The sequence below is a fragment of the Chenopodium album genome, chromosome 13 (genome assembly GCF_948465745.1).
Source record: "Chenopodium album chromosome 13, dcCheAlbu1.1, whole genome shotgun sequence".
NCBI lineage: Eukaryota > Viridiplantae > Streptophyta > Magnoliopsida > Caryophyllales > Amaranthaceae > Chenopodium > Chenopodium album.
Window position 1 is genome coordinate 31,797,907 of NC_137846.1, and position 22,485 is coordinate 31,820,391.

The 22,485-nt window shown below is 37.7% G+C and overlaps 2 long non-coding RNA genes across 2 annotated transcripts; one reads left to right on the forward strand and one right to left on the reverse strand.

Annotated features, from left to right (window-relative positions):
- Window positions 1–554: 554 nt before the first annotated feature.
- Window positions 555–2,277, forward strand: LOC145576562 (uncharacterized). The gene is made up of 3 exons (XR_014098447.1): window positions 555–894; window positions 1,241–1,815; window positions 1,905–2,277. It is a non-coding gene; the product is annotated as an uncharacterized LOC145576562 (long non-coding RNA).
- A 3,446-nt stretch (window positions 2,278–5,723) lies between these two features.
- Window positions 5,724–7,231, reverse strand: LOC145576563 (uncharacterized). Its single transcript, XR_014098448.1, has 3 exons — window positions 6,992–7,231; window positions 6,831–6,905; window positions 5,724–6,351 (listed from the first exon to the last, which is right to left on the reverse strand). It is a non-coding gene; the product is annotated as an uncharacterized LOC145576563 (long non-coding RNA).
- Between the last annotated feature and the right edge of the window lie 15,254 nt (window positions 7,232–22,485).

Sequence of the window (22,485 nt, forward strand, 5' to 3'; positions counted from 1 at the left end):
TGCACAGGGTGACGCGTGTCACAGGCGCAACGTGGCCTGCCACGTCACCCCTGTGAGGGGCAAATGTTTAGGGTAAAAATACCCTAGACACGTGGCCCAATCAGAAAGGGACACATGTCAAGTCTGAACAGGTTCAAAATGGGCCACTCACAAGCTGACACGTGTTAGCATTAGATATCAGCTAGAGTTGCGGCCTTTAAGCCCATATTCCCGAGAAAGTCGTAAAGCGGCGTAGCCTATTAGATCAGAATGACCTAATGAGCGCGTATTCCCATGACCCTATAAATAGGGAGATTTCCCCCATTTTTGGGACACGTTCAATTATTACATTACCCTACATTCTCTCTCGTCAGAGAAAACACCTAATCTCGGAATTCGAGAAGATCTCACTTTACTTTTCCACACTCTTTACATTCTCCTACGCGTTCTAACTTAATCGTCGGAGGCAGAGCTCCTACCAACCTAAGTCTCTGTGTTTTACAGGTACGGACCGCGGTGGACTAGTCTTCGAGCTGTAACTCTCCCGAGGGACAAAAATACCCAAAACAAAACGCTACTCTTCCTCCCTTCATCCACTCATTATATTTTTTCTATCCTTTTATCTCTTATTTCATCTATTTCTTCCATTATTTGTTTTAATTATCAACCTAAAAAGATGGAGCAATTACCCCTCCTCGAGCTTGCACTTTAAGGATAGAACAATCATTTTTACAGCTTCAAGACCCTTTGCTTTCGTTTGCTGCTTTCTGCCGACTCATATGGGTGGTGCTGCTGGTTCGTATTTCTTGTCCTGGTTGTCGCCTTCGGATCTGCGGTGTTTTGACCAGAAGAGTTTGTAAAAGGCTCGGCAACCTTATTAGCCTCGATTCCTTCAATAACTTCAATCAATCTGAAGTATAATTATACTTTTATGTTATTAGAGTTTATATGTGACATGGAGATTATTGGGTTTTTATATTTGGTGAATTTATCTTTTTTATATAAAAAAAAAAATTAGCGTGAATTTTGGATTTTAACGAGTTCTCATTTCCAATTCAATCCTCGTTTCATGTCAATATTTACCGTTCTTTGTTTTTTTTTCGGTTTTATTTCTTCTATAATCTAAACTTTTTTAATTAATTTAAGACTTACTGTTTAGATCTATTGTTTAGGTTTTGTTTTGATTTTTGACTCCAAATTATGCTTGGGTTAATTTGATTTTTAATATATTCAGAATTTTTGTGTTTGATTTGTTCTCCAGTTCGTGACAATGGCATTAGTTGAAATGAATTGGGTGGAGATGGTGACTTGGTGAGCAAAAGTCTGATTATGAGAAGAAAATATATGATTATAAAGTTGATTAGGTGTTATTTATTTCCTCTTGCTCTTGATTGCACTACATTTTCAAGCACATGTATTAACAGACTAAAGCATTTTTGTGATTATTTAGAATTTGAAAATCATAAGTAGGGGCCTTGTGGTTTCAGGAAACACTATGCACTGCTATTTATTTTCCCAAATGTCTTATTTTTTATTTTACCGATTTTATGGAATTTCGGTAGCATCACAATATGTCTTAAACCTTAATTATATTGTTAATTAAATTTTCAGTAAGGAGCTAGCTTTGTAACTTAATTCCCAAAGATTTTAAACTTCAATTACCTTGGTTTTGAATAGAACTAGTCAATAGTCATTATATCCTGTGACTTGATTGAGTTTTCAATACATTTTGTTTCTTGTTTCCAGTGATAATGACTAAAATAATAAAGGAGATGTTGCCCCCAGATGCTCGTGTGGCTAGAGATGCTCAAGATCTATTAATTGAATGTTGTGTTGGTGAGTATATGATTTTTTACTCCAAATTATGCTTGGGTCAATTTGATTTTAAATATATTCTGAATTTTTGTGTTTGATTTGTTTTCCAGTTCGTGACAATTGCAGTTATTGAAATGAATTGGGTGGAGATGGTGACTTGGTGAGCAAAAGTCTGATTATGAGAAGAAAATATATGATTATATGCGACTTCTTCAGCTAGTTCGCTTTCCATTACCAAATAATCACAATTCCAAGTTTATGAATTGCAATACCATTTTCTTTTTAAAAAAACCATATCAATGACAATACTTTGGTAGTGTTCTTGAATGCTAAGTGTGTTTGTTAAACTTGTTGAACCAAAGAGGTTTAATTTTATGTTGGTGATTGAGTAATTGTAGCTGTTAAATTATGTACTATTCATGTTATTTAATTTAATCTTGAATTGTATTGTTGTAATTCAAATTTTTAAATTTAAGCAATTTGAATGGAGCGGTAAAAAATTAAAACTTTTCAAAATTCAAATAAATATTACACTGAAAAAAATTAATTTTTTTTTGAAATTAAAGGGATCAAACAGACCCGTTATATATTATAACAGGTCTATTTCACTCCCCACAAAAAGGCCCCATATCACACATAACGAGTCTTTTTCCCTTCTAATGTATGTAACTATTATACACCACGCCTAACAGACCGCCTAACTCTAATATTAGGTCTGTTTGTTTTTAAAAATAGACCCCTATGAATGAGGGGGTCTCTTTATCAAATAAACCTCTAAGATAAGAGACCCGTTCAAGAAGGGTCTCTAAAGCCAATTTGGACTGGTCTGTCAGCCTATTTTTGTAGTAGTGTTATGATATATCGTTGGGAAAGCTTATTGAATGTCTATCCAACTAAATATCAAAATTATAGGCCTACAAAATCAATTTATCTCGGTTTTGTGATGTAGATACGGAAAGTGGAAAATAAGTTATGGTTTGGGCAAATGGGCGAAGAATTAGGTTGTTTTATGAAATGTATTGGGATTGAATATGGATTAGCACTCCAAAGATTAAATACTCGACCCAACCAACGATGGTGGTGAAAGGTCATTCATCATCAGGTTTAGTTTTAGGGAGACATTTTTAGTTGTCTATAAAAGGCTCCACTTTGACTGAGTTTATAGAAACGTAAGTTTTGAAAACGATAGTTAAAGTAGTCGATAGAGACGGGAGAATGATTTAAGAAATTTTGTGATCCTAAATCACTCTGTATACATTGATACCTGCAGAAAAATGTTAAATCCACAGATAAAAGAATAAAGGAATTGAATGCTTATCTGACACCAATGTATCAGTAACAAATATGTTTAGTAGTTTTCTACGTAGACTCTTACGCCTTGGGCAGCCTGATGAATGATGATCATTGAGTATTTGAAGAATGATGATTGTTTGATTATCCCCGAATGTGGGTCGTAGATGGTTTGCTTATCCCCGAACGTGGGCTGTAGATGGTTTGTTTATCCCCGAACGTGGGCTGTACGTGGTTCGCTTATTCTCGAACTTGGGATGTTGATTGTTCGCTTATCCCTGATCGTGGGCTGTAGATGGTTCTCTTATCCCCGAACGTGGGCTATAGATGGTTTTCTTATCCCTGAACGTGGGCTGTAAATTGTTTGCTTATCCCCGAACGTGGGCTATAGATGGTTCGCTTTTCCCCGAACGTGGGCTATGGATGTTTGTCTTATCCCCGAACATGGGTTATAGATGACTCGTTTATCCCCGAACGTGGGCTGTAACCGAGACCTGCAAAATGAGATTTGCCAAAGGACTCGCATAAATTGTGATTGACTTGACCAACTGATTTGGCCAAGCTTGACTTGACATGACATGTGTATGACTTGTGATTGTGTGTGTATGCGTATGATTTGAGTGTGTGTGCAGACGCAAGCAAATGAAAAGGCAAAGGGAAAAATTTTCGTCATTTTTTGTCATAAGTGGAGGGTACCAACTTTCTCCCAAAAAAGAACGACGTGAAAAATGAAGTGAGAGTTTTCGAACTTTCCTCGATAAAAATTTTGAAAAAGTTTTTGAACTTTTCCAAAATAAAAAGATGAAAAAGTCGAAGAATTTTTACACTTCAACGCCGAAAAAAATTTTGAAAAAGTTTTTGAACTTCCCCAAAAGAGAAGACATGAAAAAGGGAAGAAGTTTTGAACTTCCTCGTTGAGCAAAGCGAAATGAATCGCATGGATTTTCTTCTGGTCAAATTGAATTTCTCGTCTTGAAAATAATATATGTATGATGAATTTTCGTAGCCAAGAGGCTAAGGACAGTTACCTCATTTGACACGATCAATGAATGAACTTAAGCCGTGAAGCTAAGTGTGGTAGTTTGTTGAAAATGTATGTTGCTTAGGTCAAGAAGCTAAGCATCATATATAGTGTGTGAAAAACAAATAAAACATCTTGAAAGTTGCCTAGGTCTAGAAGCTAAGCACATATACAATGGTGATTTGTGAGTATTACTTAGGTCAGGGAGCTAAGCGTCACACAGTGTATGAAGAACAACCAGCTCCTTCCAGCGCTTTAAAAACTAAAGCAATCGTGACTCGAGGGTTGTATGTATTTAGGTTTTTGACACATCGGTGAACATGGCTGATAAGGTTGCCTCTGTAGGTGTGAACACCCTCTTATCTGCAGTGCCTTCCCCTTCCCATTAGGCTCATCTTCCTCATCAAAAGAAGAATACTTTGCCAAACTACATTCGGCACCAACTAACACGGTAGTTCCCCTCGTCCCAACCAAACCCATAACTATATGAGGTTAAGGCTCCATGTTCTTAACTTCCACTTCAATATCTGAACAACTATGGAACTCCAGGACAGTACCTTGATCAACCTCTATGTCAACCCTATTCACCTTGGATTCATCCCACCACCTTGACCTCACACCCATCCTTTGCAAACGGTGGATCAACCGCAATCTTGAACCACACAATCCAAGTCATCTTCACTTTAAACTGTATTAGTAGAAGGATCTCCCCCAAGTCCTTCCCCACCTTGGTCCAGTTTTTCATTCTCCAACCAACAACTGGCCATATCCTGATCAGCACCGATCACAACATCATGCTTTTCACCAGACAAGTTATGATGCACAACAAGTTCCTTCTCCATTGCCATACCCCTCTCCATTGGCTTACCCCTAATCACCTTTCTAGGCATTAGCTACGTCAACACATAGTGACATTAACTGATGCATTGATTTCATAACATCACCTAATTTTAAGTATATCATAGACAACAACTTAGGTGTTATTCTATAAAACACCTACAGGGAAGCATATACATATACAAACTATTAACCAGCGGCAAAAGGACGTATTACAAAATTTAATAAATTAGAAAGCTACAACCAAACATTTTTTCAATTGCATTATACCTGCTTCGTAATTTTATCCACATCTACCTCCTACGTAATTTTTCGCACTTCTACCTCCTGTGTAATCTATTTCAATTCTACTCTTTCCACCCTTTACTTTGGAACCTCCTGAGGAGTCAATGAGTGGTCCTCACCATAAGCTATATTCAAAGACCGCAAAACAGTCACGCAAAATAAGAACCTAAAACACAAAAACTTCTCCAGTATTCAGATCAAATAAATGTCAAACTAGTACTAACCGGTAATTTCCCATAATCTCCATATTCTGTTTTTATCATCGGCAACAGCTTCATTGATTTTTTGTTCCGACCATGCCTCCAACCTCGGTCAAACACCCTAAATCATTGGCACTCGACTAAGGTGATGTAGATAGGAAATCTACACAAATTGCACAAGAAGGTTTAGTTCAAGTAACTGTTACAAACGATATATAATTTATTAGAATTACTAAACACATATTTAGATTAAAAGTCCAATTAACTCACCAACAAAAAAGGACACAACCCCCAAATTCAACATCATATCCATTGCTTTCAAATTTCTTTTAAAAATTCATGGCTACTACAACCATCCAGTTACATACAAATGTGGCCTAGTCTTATTCCTTGGTTTCATTATAGACGAATAATGTCGATACAAGCTTCACTCCAAGGTGGCTTGTATTTGTCGTAGCACACAATATGTACCCCAAAGCAACTATTAGAAAGGCTATCTTGAAATCAGCCTTGTCCTCCTTCAACAACGGTAACACATTTCCTTCCTCATCCGTCCGAATTAGTGCCCCCAAAGCAGCTATTAATGTAATGCTATCATTTTCCCCAAACTTTTCAAAAATTCTACTGTGCTCTTCTTGCTTATCCTTAGGAATCGTAGACGGCTTCAACCCCAAGGGAATCCCAAGTACGCACTCGACCTGAACATGACTCAAAAGAAGCACATACTCATCTCCAAAAGTTAACGAACCATCACCCATTACCCATCACCCTTGTCAATAGCCAGTACACAAATTTTTGGGGTAAAAAAGTTAAGGGTATACTTAACAAGCCTCCGAACCCAAATTCTGTGACCAACATACTCCTAGAGTCTTCAAACTTCTTCACTACAGATGTAAATGCCTTCACACCATGAAAATTTGGGACCTACAACATTACATTCAAACAAGACAAAGTTCAATCAATAAACACCGACCCACGCCTCATAAAATAAGACCATTAACCGATTTAATTCCTTGTAGGTTACTCAAATTCTTCAATTCTAACTAAAATTCTACATTACCTCACTTTTCCACATTTGGAACTAAATTACAACAAATTACAGCAGTTGTCCTTCCATATAACAAAGCTAAAGACACACTAATTATACAATCCCATAATAATTACTTGTGAATATTTGATAAGGGATTTTAATCTGGCACATCCAATTAAGGACTAATAATACTCATACTTTACTTATAACTCAACTAGAATTTACAATTAAATTATTTCATACACCAGTCATCATCTTTACATCTTTATTAATTCAATTTATTTTCCCAACTACCTAAACAAAGGACCATCAACAAAACTCACAATAAACATTTCCATGTCATGGATTTCAACAAACAAAGTTAAAAGAGTACCTTATGCAAATTTCTTTATTGTGTTTTAATGACAACCCCTTTCTCCTTCACCTCTTCTCCCTTTGTCTTCTCGACCTACACATGTCATTACACTTTTTATTTCTTCATCCAAGTATTACACAACAATTAAGTTTTTATCATTTGCATCTAACATGACATACCTTTTTCTTGCCCCTCTTTCTTGTCTTTTTCTCAACATGACCTAGCTTGTGTTTCCCTTTCTCAACCTTTTCCAGCAATAACTTGATCTGGAGATCCCGGTAGCTCACTTTGTCTTGTTCAGGTTCTTCATCACTACCTTCACCGTCGTCTACATCCCCATCTACCTTATAATCCCCATCTACTGCGGAATCAACATCAACATAACTATTGGGTTTCATGATATCCTACATCACGCGGAAGAAAACCCACCCAAAATTCGCACACAAATTAAAGTAACTAAACATGCATATTAAATAATAACAACCACATTGAAAGGAATGGTGTCCTTCGAACAAATGTATTATTCTGATAGAGGGTTCCGAATTATAAGAAAGCTATATATTCAGTGAGGTCTAAATCCCTAGTTAGAGGTTGCTTCTGATCAATAATATTAATGTATGCTTAATATTACAGCTTAATCTTGACTTAACCCTTATGGTCACACTCAATCGAGTAACCGAACCCAGAGGATGAAATAATCGGATGGATTAAACGAGTCATCAGAGTATTACGAACAAAGACGTCGGATATCGAGCTAGGAGCATCGAAATCGAGGGTCATAAGTAGAGTCGAATATAGGAATCGACGAGACGAATACTCAAGCAATCAACAAGTTATAAATATATCCCTGGCCTTGAAATGCCCCGAGCAATCCGTGGGCTAGTGCAATATAGCTAGCCAAGGCTACTGTCACAAGGCAAGGGGGCAAGGCTTGGCCGTAGCTTAGCATGCCTAGCATGGCCAAGTATGCTAGCTGAATATGCCTTGCTCGTATCGCAAGCCCAGTATGGCTGGCCGGATATGCTAGCAGCACCAATCGCACCATAGCAAGGCTGTAGACATCTACTTTTGGCCTCCTGCCCCGACTAGAAGTGCTATGACGAAAATAAAACCATCTTTGTGTTGGATAAACGTGAAGAATGCTTATGGACAACTGATTGAGCCACAAGAATAAAAAACACCTAGCCTAACTATAGGGAATATTTCAAGCATCCCACACTTCAGACCCACTATAATCATACACTTAAGCATGGTGGCGTCCAAAGGGAAGGAAACTAGAGCAAAAGAGTTGCCAACGAGTCTTAGGAACTTTTAAACCGTTTACAGGGTGAAGGTTACACTCCTTCACGATGTATGAGATCGCTAACTCCATAGTGGTCCTGAACCATGACTAGATATCCGAGGATGAAGGTAAAAATCCAACCTAAAAGAGATTGAACCTGCCCTAAATAGGCCTCTACTTTGTTCTTCTCATATTCATGTGCGCTTTTCGACTAACATACAATTAATTTATTAATCCTAAACCTGTTTATTCTATGTTGGTTGATTTTTAATGCACAAACAAATCTATTATTGGCAATCACTTGAATTAAAATCATATTAGCCTAAATAAAATTATTAGTTATCTTATTAAGTGTGATTTCAAGTACAAATTCCCTTTAAACCTACAAGAGACGGTGTGATCAAGCAATAACAATAATACCAAGCAACATAATATTATTGATACAACAAACATCATCATAATAACGATATTCTCATCAAAGCATCATAATATTAATATTAGCAAGATCCTAGGCATGATACTAACAAGATTAATAACAAATCCTAGCATGTCGCTAAATAATAAAGATCAAAGCATTAATCCTAACATGATACTAACATAGAAGATATAAGAAATAGGAAGCAACCTAAGCATGATACTAGAAACATACATGATATTCGAAATATTAGTAAATACCCTAAACATGATACTAGGAATTAAAATAATCTAAGCATGATTCCTAAAGAAATAGAGCAATTGAATTACTCACTTTGTTGTCTCGTATCTCTTTCTATCAAAAAAATACACATGTTAGTAACTTCAATGAAAATATTAAATCAAACAATTAATTTAAATAATTGAAATAGGGATTTGAGACCAAACCCTCATAAATTATCAACCTTTCACGTCTAGGGCGAAGGCAAATTCGAGCTTGGCTAGGTGTGTCTAAGTCTCGTGATGGACGAAGGGTGTATTTAAAAGGCTAGGCTTAGAATTCAAGAGAGAGAAAGAAAAAGAATAAGCTTAAAGAGAGAGAAAATAATAGATGATTGTTAATTATTGAAAACGGGGAAATAGGACCCTATTTATAGAGAAAAACATTCGAAAACAATAAGAGAAGATCGAATTTTAATCAAAGTAAAATTGCTCCCATCACGACGCAACAAGGCTATCGCGATGCAATGGGTCAATCATGGCGCGACAGGCCTATTGTGGCACGTTGGAGTTGTCGTAGCGTGATGGTGCTGCGGTATAATATTTGTTGTACGGAGTCTTTTTTCCAATATAATTGAATAATTAGAGTCCGTACTTTATCAATAAAAATCAAATTAAATCTCTTTAAAACACTTGTTTTATTTCAACTGAAATTCTTTATCTTTTCTAAAAATATATAAAAATATAATTATTAATCCTAATCTCTTCAGAACTAAAAATAACCTTCTAGATTATTATGGAAAATTAAAGTAATTCCTAATGACTTTAGGAATGTGTAGGGAACATTTCAAGCCATTAACCCCAAGCTTGAACCCCACTTTGATCATGCACTTGAGCGTGGTGGCGTCCAAAAGGAAGGAAGCTAGAGCAAAAGAGTCGCCAACAAGTTTTAGGAACTTGTAAACCGTTCACAAGGTGAAGATTACACCCCTTAACGATCCAGGAGATCGTCAACTCCAAAAGGTCTTGAACCAAATAGGGCTCGGGGATGAAGGTACAAATCCAACCTAAAAGAGATTGAACCTGCCCTAAAAATAGGCCTCTACTTTATTCTACTCGTATTCATGTGCGCTTTCTGACTAACATGCAATCAATAGGTTAACCCTAAACCTGTTTATCTATGTTGGTTGAATTTAATGCACAAGCAAAACTATTATTGGCGATCACTTGAATTATAATCATATTAGCCCTAAACAAGATTATTACTTATCTTATTAAGCATGATTACAAGTACAAATTCCCTTTAAACATGCATAAAAGGCGTGATCAAGCAATAACAATAATAATATATCAAGCAACATGATAATCACCATAATTATAATTATAATCAATTATAATCATGTTAATAATAAATCTTAAATATAATAGCAAGATCCTAGGCATGACACTAACAAGATTAATACCAAACCCTGACATGTCACTAAGCAATAAAAATCAAAGCTTTAAACCTAACATGATACTAACATGCTATTAGAAAAGAGTAAAAGGCACCTTAAACATGATACTAGAAAGCAATAATAACATCCTAACATGATACAAGGAATTAAACAAATTTAAACATGCTTTCTACAAGAATAGAGCAACAAGATTACATACTTTGATGCCTCGTATCTCTTTCTAATAACAAAATACACGCGTTGGTAACTTCAAGGAAAATAATAAATCAAAGAATTAAATCAAATAATTGAAATAAAGATTAGGGACCAAACCCTCAGAAATCATAACCTTTCACGTCTAAGGCAAAGGCAACTTCGAACTTGGCTTGGTGTTTCTAAATCTTGTGAATGCGGAATTTTGTAAGAGGGAAGGTTTAGAAAAAGAGAGAGAAAGCTTCTAGCTTTAGAGAGAGAAAGATGATTGTTGATGAGAATTGATGATGATTGTGAATGAATCAAAACGGAGGTTCGGGACCCTATTTATAAGAAAACAGTTCGGAATTAGGTAGAATTTGATAAGGAATAAAACTCCACTCTATCGCCGCAAAACTGACCTTGTCGCCAGGCGACAGGGTCTGTTGCGTGGCGACAAGGCTTGTCGCGTGGTGATAGGGTTTGTCGGGTGGCGACAAGCCTGTCGTTTGGCGACAGCCTGGATTCTTACGCGCTTTCAAACACGGAGTCCACTTATCAATTAAAATTGATTTGTAAAGTCCGTACGAAAACTGAAATCGTATTTTTCATAAAATAATATTTTATTCCAAATAAAAGTTATCAAATTATTAACTATTAATTATTAATTCTAATTTTATTAGGATTTCAAAGAACCTTCTAGAGAATTCTAGAAGACTATAATCAATTCTAATATTTTAGGAATAATAATTATCATTAGGCCCTCCCCTAGATCATTGGGCCGCATGTAAAGATCAAACCGGGCCCAGTTTAGTATTTTGGCCATAACTTCCTCATTATTCATCGGAATTGGGCTTATAATATATCGTTGGAAAGCTCTTTGCAAGCCCCATCCAACTACACTATTATTGGACCCTTGTCGTGGACCAAACTAAACTGGATTGGCTGTTTTCATAAAATAGAGTTGTTATTCGAAAACAGAAAGAAAGAATTTAAATAAAAACCAACCGCAACACTTGACCTTTCACACTTTCACCTCATTCGATAATCATTCAATACAAAAGGTATTCATCACTGGGTTTGGTTTTGGGGAGACACATTTGGGTGTCTACAGAATGATAATTAATGGACCCTCCACCTGATCATTAGGTTGCCCAATAAAACTCATTTAATATCCAATTTAATATTTAGGCCATAACTTCCTCATTATCGTTGGAAAGCTCTTTTCGAGTCCCATCCAACTATACCATTATTGAACCCATATTATGGACCAAATTAAATTTGATGGGACATTTTTCATAAATAAGGTACGAAAAGAAAGATTTTCAAAAACAGAAAGAAGTATTTTTTATTAAAACAGGAGAATCACAAGACTCTTTCACATTTCACCTTGTTCGATATCCAATGACGTGAAAGGTACTCATAACTGGGTTTGGTTTTTGGGAGACACAATTTGGTGTCTACAGCAGCCCCCACTTTGACTGAGTTAGGAAAAGCGCAAGTTTAGAAAAAAAAAGTCAAAGTAGTGATAGGGACAGAGAATGATTTAGAACATTTTGCGATCCTAAATCATTCTTGTGACGCCGATACCTGCAAACTAGCGTTAGTTTAGCATATAAAAGAGTTAGAAACGTGTATCTTGCACCGTCGAGTACACGTCTCTGAAGTAACCGATTTTTATTGCTGCATTTTTGTTGTGACGACCTCCGAAGTGCCTTGTGAACGCCGTCAAAGGTACCAATGCTTCTCTATCTTCATTTGTAGTGACAATCCTCCACAACCTAGGGAGCATCGTCGAAGACCGCTACTTGTAGCCATCTTCAATTTTGTTATGACCATCTTCCACAAATTAGGGAACATCGTCGAAGATCTCTACTTGTAGCTATCTTCAGTTGTTGTGGCAGTACCTTGCCGCGGCAGTTCCTCGCCGCTTTAGACATTCTCCTTTGTACCTCGGGACATCCTCGAAGACCGCTGCTTGTAGCTGTCTCCAAAATCTCGTCTATACCTCGACTCGATCATTTTTTGACAACTTTTACATCCTAGTGAAAGTCGACGAAGACCTCGTTACCTTGTGATCCTTAGTTTGCTGATGCTTTTCCTTTTTCTATGCCAGTACCTCGGCGCATTTGTAGATGTAATGAGCTAATAATTTAACGTTTGCGTTTGCTTGTGAACCAATACTTCGGTGCTTGCAATGAGCCAATACTTAGGCACTTAAGTAAAGTGAGATGACTGTCGTCAGGCCGATCACTTATTGCTATTGTTATCGAGCCGACTACGAATCATGTCAATTTGCTTATAGGGGCTAACTGTCGTACCAAGGAACCCAAAACGCTGATTAAAGTCCACATAAGTTACTTATGGGGCTCAAGAATTGCAACGCTGAAGAAAGGGGAGCCAACGTACGCTGCAATGTGCCATCGCGACGCGCTAGTCTTGTTGCGGCGCGATTGCTCCAACGCAGCGCGATGGAGTCGCGTTTTCTGGAATAAAATCCATTTTTCTTCCTCATTTCGGCTGTTCGTCATTTCTTGCTCGGCTTCGCTCGAAACTTCAAATGGTTCGTTCTTGCTCATTTCACAACGAATTTCGCTCAAATTTGTTGCAAATCAAAGCTCTCAATCTCTAGTTTGTTGATCTATGTAAGTTTTGCTTCAACTCCTCTCAATTTGGAAGAATTTCATGCATGTTTATTTGCGAATTTTTAAAAAATTCAAAAATGTTCTTACTTGTTTTGCTTCGTTTGTCAAAATTCTTGCCATGAAATTGCTTATACATGCTTGTATATCACCTTGGGAGTGTTTTGAGACTTGTTTAACTCAATTTGGTGAAGAAACAAATGACTTGCCATTGTTAGGCACTTTGAGTTCGTGAGCAAAATGTAGCTTGTTCTTCTTGTTTTTGCATGCTCTTTGTGCTTAATTTGTCACAATACTTGCCATAATATTGTAAGAAATTGTTTGATTGCTCAGAAATGCTTTTATTGTTTGAACAAAAAACATGCTCTATTTTAGTGCTACGTACTCTGTTTTTTGACGAACATAGTATCATGCGGCTAGGCAAACCTTAGATACTGTAGAACCCTTTAATTTATATCCTTCATTTTTGGAACATAAATAGTATAGCTCGACGTCGTGGTTCTGGCTCACGCTATCCTGGGGCTCATTGAGAGGACGAGTTTTTCGACGCAGGCGAGGGTACGTCCCAGCCTTGGGGGGGAGTTCCCTGAGTGGGACAGACGTACTTTTCACTTTGCGCCCACCTTTAACATTTTAAATCGCGTTCATCGTGGCATCATCGATGATCGAGTTCGTTGCCATGGCTAAGGCAACAATGACATTGGGCATCTGTACGACACCTACTTTCGCAACAACATGGAGCTGCTCGCGCTTTGGGAGTCATGCGGCTTGACTCCTCTACTTCGGACTACGCAAGCGCTTTTCTCTTTGCAGTCGAGCCATTTCCTGGTTCAGGCTCTGGTGGAGTTCTTTTGGGACACCACCAACACATTCCATTTTCCTTCGGGCAAGATGATTGTCAATACCCTCGACTTTTCTGTCATTACCGGATTGGAGTTCCGGTCGACTGTTGTTCCTCTTGGTAGGGATCTCACTCTTTCCTCAGAAGAGGTGGACAAGTTGCTAGGTCCTATTGTCGTCCGAGCTCGTGCTAATTCTAGGGCGAGACAGATGAGTTGCTGATCCATCCGCCGGTCTCTTTGGTCTTCGCAAGATGATGCGACCACCCTGGAGCAGCGGGTGCGCATCTTTGTTCTAATTCTTCTGTAAGGGAGATTTTCCCTTGAAAAGGGTACCGAGTTTTTCTCTACTACCTCCCTACTCTTCGCGACCTTAGGCGGGTCGGGACTTTTGACTGGGCCAGCTTGGCCTATGTCGACTTCTTGCTTGAATTGTGGCATGCTTGTCGCCATTGGAGGTATGACGAGGAGGTCACCCTCTCTAGTTTCTGAAGGATCATAGAGGTATACTCTTATTTTTCTTTAATATAATTGGTCGTTCCGTGCTAGCTAGCTTTTGCTGATCCTTTCCTGTTATTACAGGTTTAGTTCTACGAGTACTTTCCGACCTTGTCTCCTGCTAGGTCTTTGCCTCGAGAGCTCCCCATTGTTGCTAGTTAGGGAGGTTGTTATCCTGGCATGGTTGCTACCGGACTCGTGCGAGAGTCACTTCTGGCGGTACGAATCATTTCCACTATTTCTGTTTTTTCTTTTTTGTAGGACTATGTCTTATGGATATCTCTTTCTACATGATCCTAAGCCTGTTTTCTGTCAATGGGTCGGATTGGACGTTCTTGTATGGGATGTTCAATATACAACTCAGCGGCGTTACTTCCAAGGGACGTACTACGCTGTGGTGTATTTGGGCAAGAGAGTTGCAATTTAGCACTCGTCCACGTTCTTCATCGTTCCGACTCGTCCTCCATCGCACATGATGGACCAAGAGAGTCTTAGGACTTTTATAGACTCGTCGCTAACTGGCGTTGATTGGAAGAGGTTCGGCCACCCGAACATGACTACGCTAAGAGATTTTTGTCACATTTGGCTCCACCACCTTCGATATCGGAGGAAGCGGAGGTATGTTTATGTATCTTTTGATTTTTACTTTGGTAGCCCTCAATGGAGTTTAATTGTTGGAATTTTATTTCCGCAGGCTGCTGCTGAGGCTGCGGAGTTTGTACCTCCGACCATGTCCATCACTTATCAGGGGTCTTATGGGCCGGTTGAGGAGATGATATCCCCAGCTCCTGTATGTATATTTTGATTATTTCTAATCTTTTCCTTTTGCAGTTTACTCGCGAGGTGCTGACAAGGATGGCAAGATCTATGGACGCCTTTCGTTATCAGCAGGTGAGGTTGAGCTATCAGGCATCATGTCGTCGGGGTGGTGCGACAGAGATATGTCTCTTATCTTGTATTGTGTTTGCATTTCTATTTCTTTCATTTGACTTGGCTTACCATTTGATTTCAGCCTGTTCCTCCGTCTCGTACTCGTTTGAGGCTAGAGGGTAGGAGGGAGAGATCCGTATCGCAGCGCCGTCGTACGTCGGTTGAGAACCAGGACAGTCGAGAGGGGTCAGATCACATCGTTGTCTTGGAAGACTCCGGCTCCTCTTTCGAAGGTACGACGATGAGGCCACCTGGTCAGGGCACACCAACGCTTGCTCCTTTCATGGCCGGTGGGACGTATAAGGTTGGCTCATCGTCGCAGCAACCGCAGCGGTAGGAGCCTCAGCAGGGTGAGCCAGGATGGGCTGGCCAACTCTTTCGATTCCTACAGCTGGAAAGGCTAACGTTGGGCAGGAAGTGACTCCGCGGACTTTGCGGTTTTACGATACTTTTGGTATTCGTCCTCCGGCGCCGTAGTTGTACCTGTGCTTTTTTACTATATAGGACTTTGTATATTATTGACTCTTATGCGATGTATATACATATTAGTAGTTTTGTCTTTTGTATTTTTATTTTTCATTTTATGTTATTTTATGTGCATGTGTGTGTGTAAAAATATTGTGATAAATTTTGCGCAAAAATTTCCATCATTATTTTTATTATCTTGGAGGGTATCCAACTTTCTCCCCTAAAAGAAAAAAAATGAAAAATAAAATGAAGTCTGACTAAAATAAGCTTGATTAAACTTAAAATAATCAATATTGGGAAAATAATGCCCAAAATAAGATTGAATAAGGCTGGAGGGATTAGGAAATGATCACGGGTTAATAGGTCGTTGGGACTACTACCCTAATCCAATTATAAATTTATAAACACTTTACTACCCTAATGCAAATATAGGGTTAAGCAAATGATCGAACCCAAAGGAAGCACACGAGTTTATACACCAAATCCACTAATGCAAGAGTAAACGAGAGAATATTTTTGTTGGTTTTCTTGATTAAGTAAACTAAAGCAATTAAGAAAGGAAGACAAAAAGGTTTAATCAAAGATAAACGAATGTTAGGGGTATGGGGGTGTCAAACATGATCCAACATAAATGAACAATGATGATTATCATGAATAGCATGCCATAGAATGCTATGTTCTACTCAAACAACTCACTTTCATGCAATTGCTTAAGCAAATCAATGAACTAAGTCTTGTTCTAATCGAATCATTTTCATGCATCCAATTAGTCACTAATTATGGCAAGGGATTAAAAGTGCACAATACATAAAACTCTACTTAGATAATTCATTTTCATGCAATCATCAAAGTAATGGTGTTCTTAGTCTAATCCAAATCGTTCTCATGCATTTAGATTAGGGAACATTAAATAATGTGCTAGTAATAATCTCAAGCTATTAAAAATTATATCTTTCTTCAATTTATGGCATGATTTCAATCAAGTCATCATCAATCATCAACAATAACACATGTTTATCACCCCCTTCCCCTAGCTAAAAAGTTAGCCTAGGAAAGAGAAACTAACCATTATAACAAAACCAAATAAGGATTCAATAAAAACAAAACTAAACATGATTGGAAACTAATAAAAACAATACAAATAAGTTCAACTAAAGAGATAGATGAAATAAGAAATAACAAAGCAAATAAATCAAACTAAAAGATACTCCCTCCGTCCCCAAATGATAGTCCCTTCTGGGCAATAATCACGGGAATTAAGAAACTTAAATAAAAGTAGTAAAATTACATTGAAAATATAAATTTAAATTGGGTATGTAAAATAGTAGAGAGAGAAAGTAATAAAAGTACATTGAAAAACAAAATTTACATGAGAAAGTTAAATTTGCACAAATATTGTTGTAATTGGAGGAAATTTTGATAAAAAATTGATATTAATGGTACTTGAAAAAAGCAAATGGGACTATCAATTTGGGACTAAAAATAGGCCATAAGGGACTATCATTTGGGGACGGAGGGAGTAGTATAAGAGATTACTAAAGAGGAACTTGATTAAAGATGAAAGCTTGAAACTTTTGCATTGAAATAACCTTGAACAAAATCTTGAATACAATGAAGAAAACTTGAAGAATAAGCTACTCTCTCTCTAGATTAGGTTTTAAAATCTGAATAATCCTCTCATTACATCCATAAGGGTATTTATACCCCCCTCATTCCCCTAATTTAAGTCTAGAAAAGGAAATAAAAAAGTACGGAATTCCCAGTGGAGCGGGCGCTCCATCGGGGGGAGCGGGCGCTCTGCAGGGTCAAAACATAATCAAGGACCCAAGGGGCGGGCGCTCACCCTGATAGGAGCGGGTGCTCTGCAGGGTCAAAATATAATCAACGACCCAAAGGGTGGGCGCTCACCCTGATAGGAGTAGTATAGATGAGAGCGGCCGCTCCAGTAATCTGATCCGAAGCTTTAGATTCTGGACTCTTCATCTCTTCCAAGGCATTCCGAAGCATCCTAAAGCATAAGCGAAGTCTCGGGAAAGGTAATGTATGCCTTTCATTCAACCTACTCAAATAATCATACACAACATAAGCAAAGAAACGGAGGAAAGAGATAAAGAAAGAAGAAAAAGGGAGGAAACACTAAGAAAGATAAAACATCACAAAAACGAAGATAAAACGCTTTGAAAAGGCTCAAACAAGTGCAAATGAGGAGAGAATTCTCGGTGAAAAAAGGATAAAAGAGTGGCATAAACGCCACTCATCAAGAAATCATAAAACCAAAGTACAAATCTGAGCCAAAATCGAAAAAAAATGCGGTAAGTATAGTGCGTTGTTCAGTAGTAGGGTTTAAAGGCTGTCGTGGCGTGATGGTTTTTTTTTTTCCGAATTAAACTGGAATTCGATTTACGTCGATTTCAGTTTATACATAGCCTCCAAAACTGCCGATTCCAGCACAATTCGAACCAACAAAATTTTAGCTTTTTAATTCTCAATCAAGTAGTTATGGCTAGGAATTTTTGTGATACAACCCGTGAGTGGTGTCGTTCTCTGACCGCTAAAGAAAGAAAAGAACTTGACTTTTTCCATTTGGGGGTTTATATGTATGAAGGGGGTAGATCTTGACATAGATTTTTTTCATACCGCCTTAGAATATTGGGATTTTAATACTCATTGCTTTAGAGTAGGAGATGATGAAATTTACCCTATGCCGGAAGAATTTGGTGCCATTCTTGGCTTCCCTTCTCTAGATCTCGAAGTAATTCCTAGGTTAGATCTCATAGTATACCAATGAATATTACTACAAAGATTTTGAGCGATTTTTAAACCTCAAGGGTGATGATTTGAAAGTCATAGTTGATGGCACTGAAGTTGATCTTAAAAAGTTTGCATCTTTTTATTTTAATAGATCAAAGTCGGAATCTTTTCATGTTTACAAGAGAAGAGCCTTCCTTTTTTGTATGTTTAGCTAATATTTTCTCACTAACGGCAGTATGCATAAAGGTCAAGCTATTTTAGCTTGTGTCATGGAGCAAGTGGATGCCGGAAGGAATCCTATGCCACTAATCATTGGAGAAACAATGCTTAGCTTAGATGAGCTAAAAAGAGATCCAAAAGCATCTCATCGAGGCTCTCCAATTTTATTACAGGTAGAAAATCAATATTTTTAATTACAGAAATAGAAAAGTATATAACTTTCTATAGTAATTGTTAGGTTTCAATGAGTCTAACTCACCACGGAAGAAAACCCGAGCCATGACCATAATCACAATTAATATAATCATAAAGCATAAAAAACAAGAATTAAGGAAAGATTAATACCTTTGAGGCGTGCTTCGCTCTCAACAAGAGCTCTTACTTCAGAAAGCTTTTAGCTTCGCTTGCAAGAAGACCTCCAACTGAAGTTCACCAACAACACGACCCCGACAAGGTCCAATGCTTAGAGGTTAGCTAAGCCCGACCTAAACTCGAGTAATTTTATATGTTTAAAGGTTTTCTCAATGGAGATGCATTTTCTAACACCTTACTCAAGTGAACAATCCCAAGGTATGCCATGGCTATTTATAAGGAGTGCTACCTTGTGAATGCCATTCATCTTTCAATGTGGGACTTTTTCACAAAAAAATCCCACATAGAAAGAAGATTGAATTCAATCCTTAGTTAAATAAACCAAGAAATAACAAAGTAACAAGTGTCACATGGTTAGGTGAGGACCACTTCCTCACTTCTTCCCTAAGGAAACTTACATACATTGTAATCTAACCATGTGGCACCCAACCTTGAGCCCCAAGTAGGATTCGGTTGGGTCGCCACCTTTTGGCCCTCCATGACCAGCTACCCGGGTCCGCGGCCAGTTGCCATATGGCATTGCCAACGTGGCACGCTGCCTCGTGGCGCATTCCCACTTGGTTGCTGCCAACGTGGCACGCCACCACCATGTGGCTACCAACGTGGCACGCCGCCACTAGGTGGCTGCTACATGGCACGCCACATATGCTGCCACATGGCGTGCTGCCATGTGTGCTGCCAAATGGCGCGTTTCTATTTGGCACGCTTCCCTAGCCTTCGTGTGGCTAGGGTTATTACTTGTTACATGAAGCATTTTCCCGTCTAGGAAAACCTAAATTTTGGCTTGACTTTTAAGATTCGGTTCCGACACACTAAGCTCGGAATTCGATGTCTTTGTTCACTATACTTGAGTGACTCATTAATTCCTTTCGGATTAATTCGTCACGTAGGTCCGTTAGTTTCTTGGGTGTGACCCAAAGGGTTCAGTCAAGATTAAGCTGTAATATTAGTTATACATTAATATCAGTGATCGGAAGCGGCCTCCACCTAGGCATTCCGATCAGTTGACCTCACTGAATAATTAGCTTTCTAACAATTCCGAACCCTCTATCGGAATAATACACTTGTTCGAAGGATACCATTCCTATCAATCTCCCACTTGTCCTTTTTACTATGTCGCTTAATGTCTCTTCATGAATTATAAGGTAAGATTTATTCATCATCCTTATTATGTCCAGAAGTGTTTCTCAATCCCGAGTTTAATTGTCAATAAAAAAAATGATTTCTAAAATCTATCCGAGCACGGCCATGCATTTTTACACTCTCACTCTTCGAGAGGCCTTGTAAACAACAAAGACATCTTCCCTTTTTTAGTTGGGGGACATTCCCAGTCTTGTAATGTAACTTCTCTTACTGAGAGGACCTAGCCGCTCGAGTGTTGTCGTTATAATCCCCTTTTACGGCAGACGTTTGACAACATCAAAGCGGACTAGTACTCAAACAAGAGAACTCACAATACTCATGGTTGAGGAAATAGGTTCCGATAGCCATAATGAGAAGTATACTTGTGACGATTTTTAAATATCTAAAAGTATTCTCTTAGGTCGATCCAATATGGTTCCAAACCAATACCCGTGCAAATGATTTATGACAATCATGTCCTTGAAGCACAAGAAATGGTGCTATAAATCAAACTACACACTAATCTCAAATAGTCATTAATCGTCCGTCGTTTAAATGACCTCGATTAGGGATAATTTTCATTATAATATTCAATGTTCACTTAATAGGTGTTTCCTTATCAAGACTCGTCTTGATACCCTATTTTGAATATTCTCATAATCGAATGGACTCATTATTTAATCCTAAACCATAATTAAATAGCAAACGGAGTGATAAAATTGCATGAAATTTTATATTACTCCAAAACCTGAATGGGTCATCTTATGATAAATGGTTTTTCTGAATGTTTTTAGAGTAACACTCTTTATAAAACATTTATAGAAATCACACCCATATCTAATATGCTTGATTTCTTTCGTGCAATTGTGAATGTTGTCGTACACTTATTGCATAGGTTTAGTTATAATTACTTTGCTAATCTTAGCATCTTCATTACTGATCATTTTCTTAATAAGATGATAAAATTAGAGAGTGTCATGGATTATATGTGATTTAGGATTTATTGTCCAAGTGATGGCTCCTACTCATTTTCATGATTGAGATCTTCAATTTGACAACCTACAATCATTAACGTTCAACAACGAACATTCCATAGAACATCTTCATTATTATTGCCTGTAAGGCAACAATATTCTCAACATATATTCTAGTAGACTTCCTGATGATGCTTTGCTTGGGTTTCACTCCAAACGGCTCACAATGATTTGGGATACCCAATCACTTGTGATCATGGAAATTTACCTTAAATTCCTGCACATTACATATGGATGCACGTCCATGTTACCATTCTCAAGCCATGACTCATTGTTAGCTCGTGCTTATAAACAGCTTCCTTGTTAAGGATTTAATCCTTGTTAAGGATTGTGCTTGCAACATCAATTCTCAAATTGTCTTTGTTTCCACAACTCAAGAACTCATCCTGTTACTTATCCAAGTACTTTGGATGTTCTTGGCCATAATCTAATGATCTATTACATAGATACAGGTTGATTGGTACTTTATACATACTTCACATGCTCTAAGCAAGTAAGTCGTGTGACGATTCCATATCGTAGCGTACATGATGGATTTAATTATAGAATGATTCTCAATCTTTTTCCACCCACGTTACATTTTAGCTCATCCAGTTTCACTGGGTCTTGCTAAATTGTTTGCTATGTGATATGGTTGAAAGTCTCTACTAGAGTCTTTCTTGTTTGACTTAGTATTTAGCCTAGCTCATACTTAGTTCAAACATTTACTTAGTTTTATACATACAGCTCGAAAGTCTTTCAAAGTCCTTCAATTCATGTTTAACACGGTAAACTCCTTTACACGTTCAAACATTTTATTAAGTCTATACAATAGATCTTAATACCCAATATGTACTAATTATTGTCTTTTGCTTGGTCCATTTTCGAAAATACTTTCAAATCTAAGCATTTAGCATTTGATAGTTAGTTTATAACAGAATTCGTAAACTTCTTGTCGGACCCTACAAGATTGACTCTTGCTCCCACTAAACTTATTATTCATAAGAATTTCTATGTTTCTTCATAAGTCAATCCATTTATTAACTTTATGAGAAAACGTTCCAATTCCTTTATGCAATGCTTCCTTCAATCCCATAATTAATTTCTTGAGCTTGCTTTCAAATCTAGCATTATTTAGATTTTCAAAACCCATAGACTATTTTCATGGTCACTTCTAAAATCCTATTTTAGGAAGGCGGTTTTGGTATCTATTTTTCCGTATTTCATATGTGCAATTTTTCTAGAATAACAACGAAAAGACTTGAGCATTCCGATT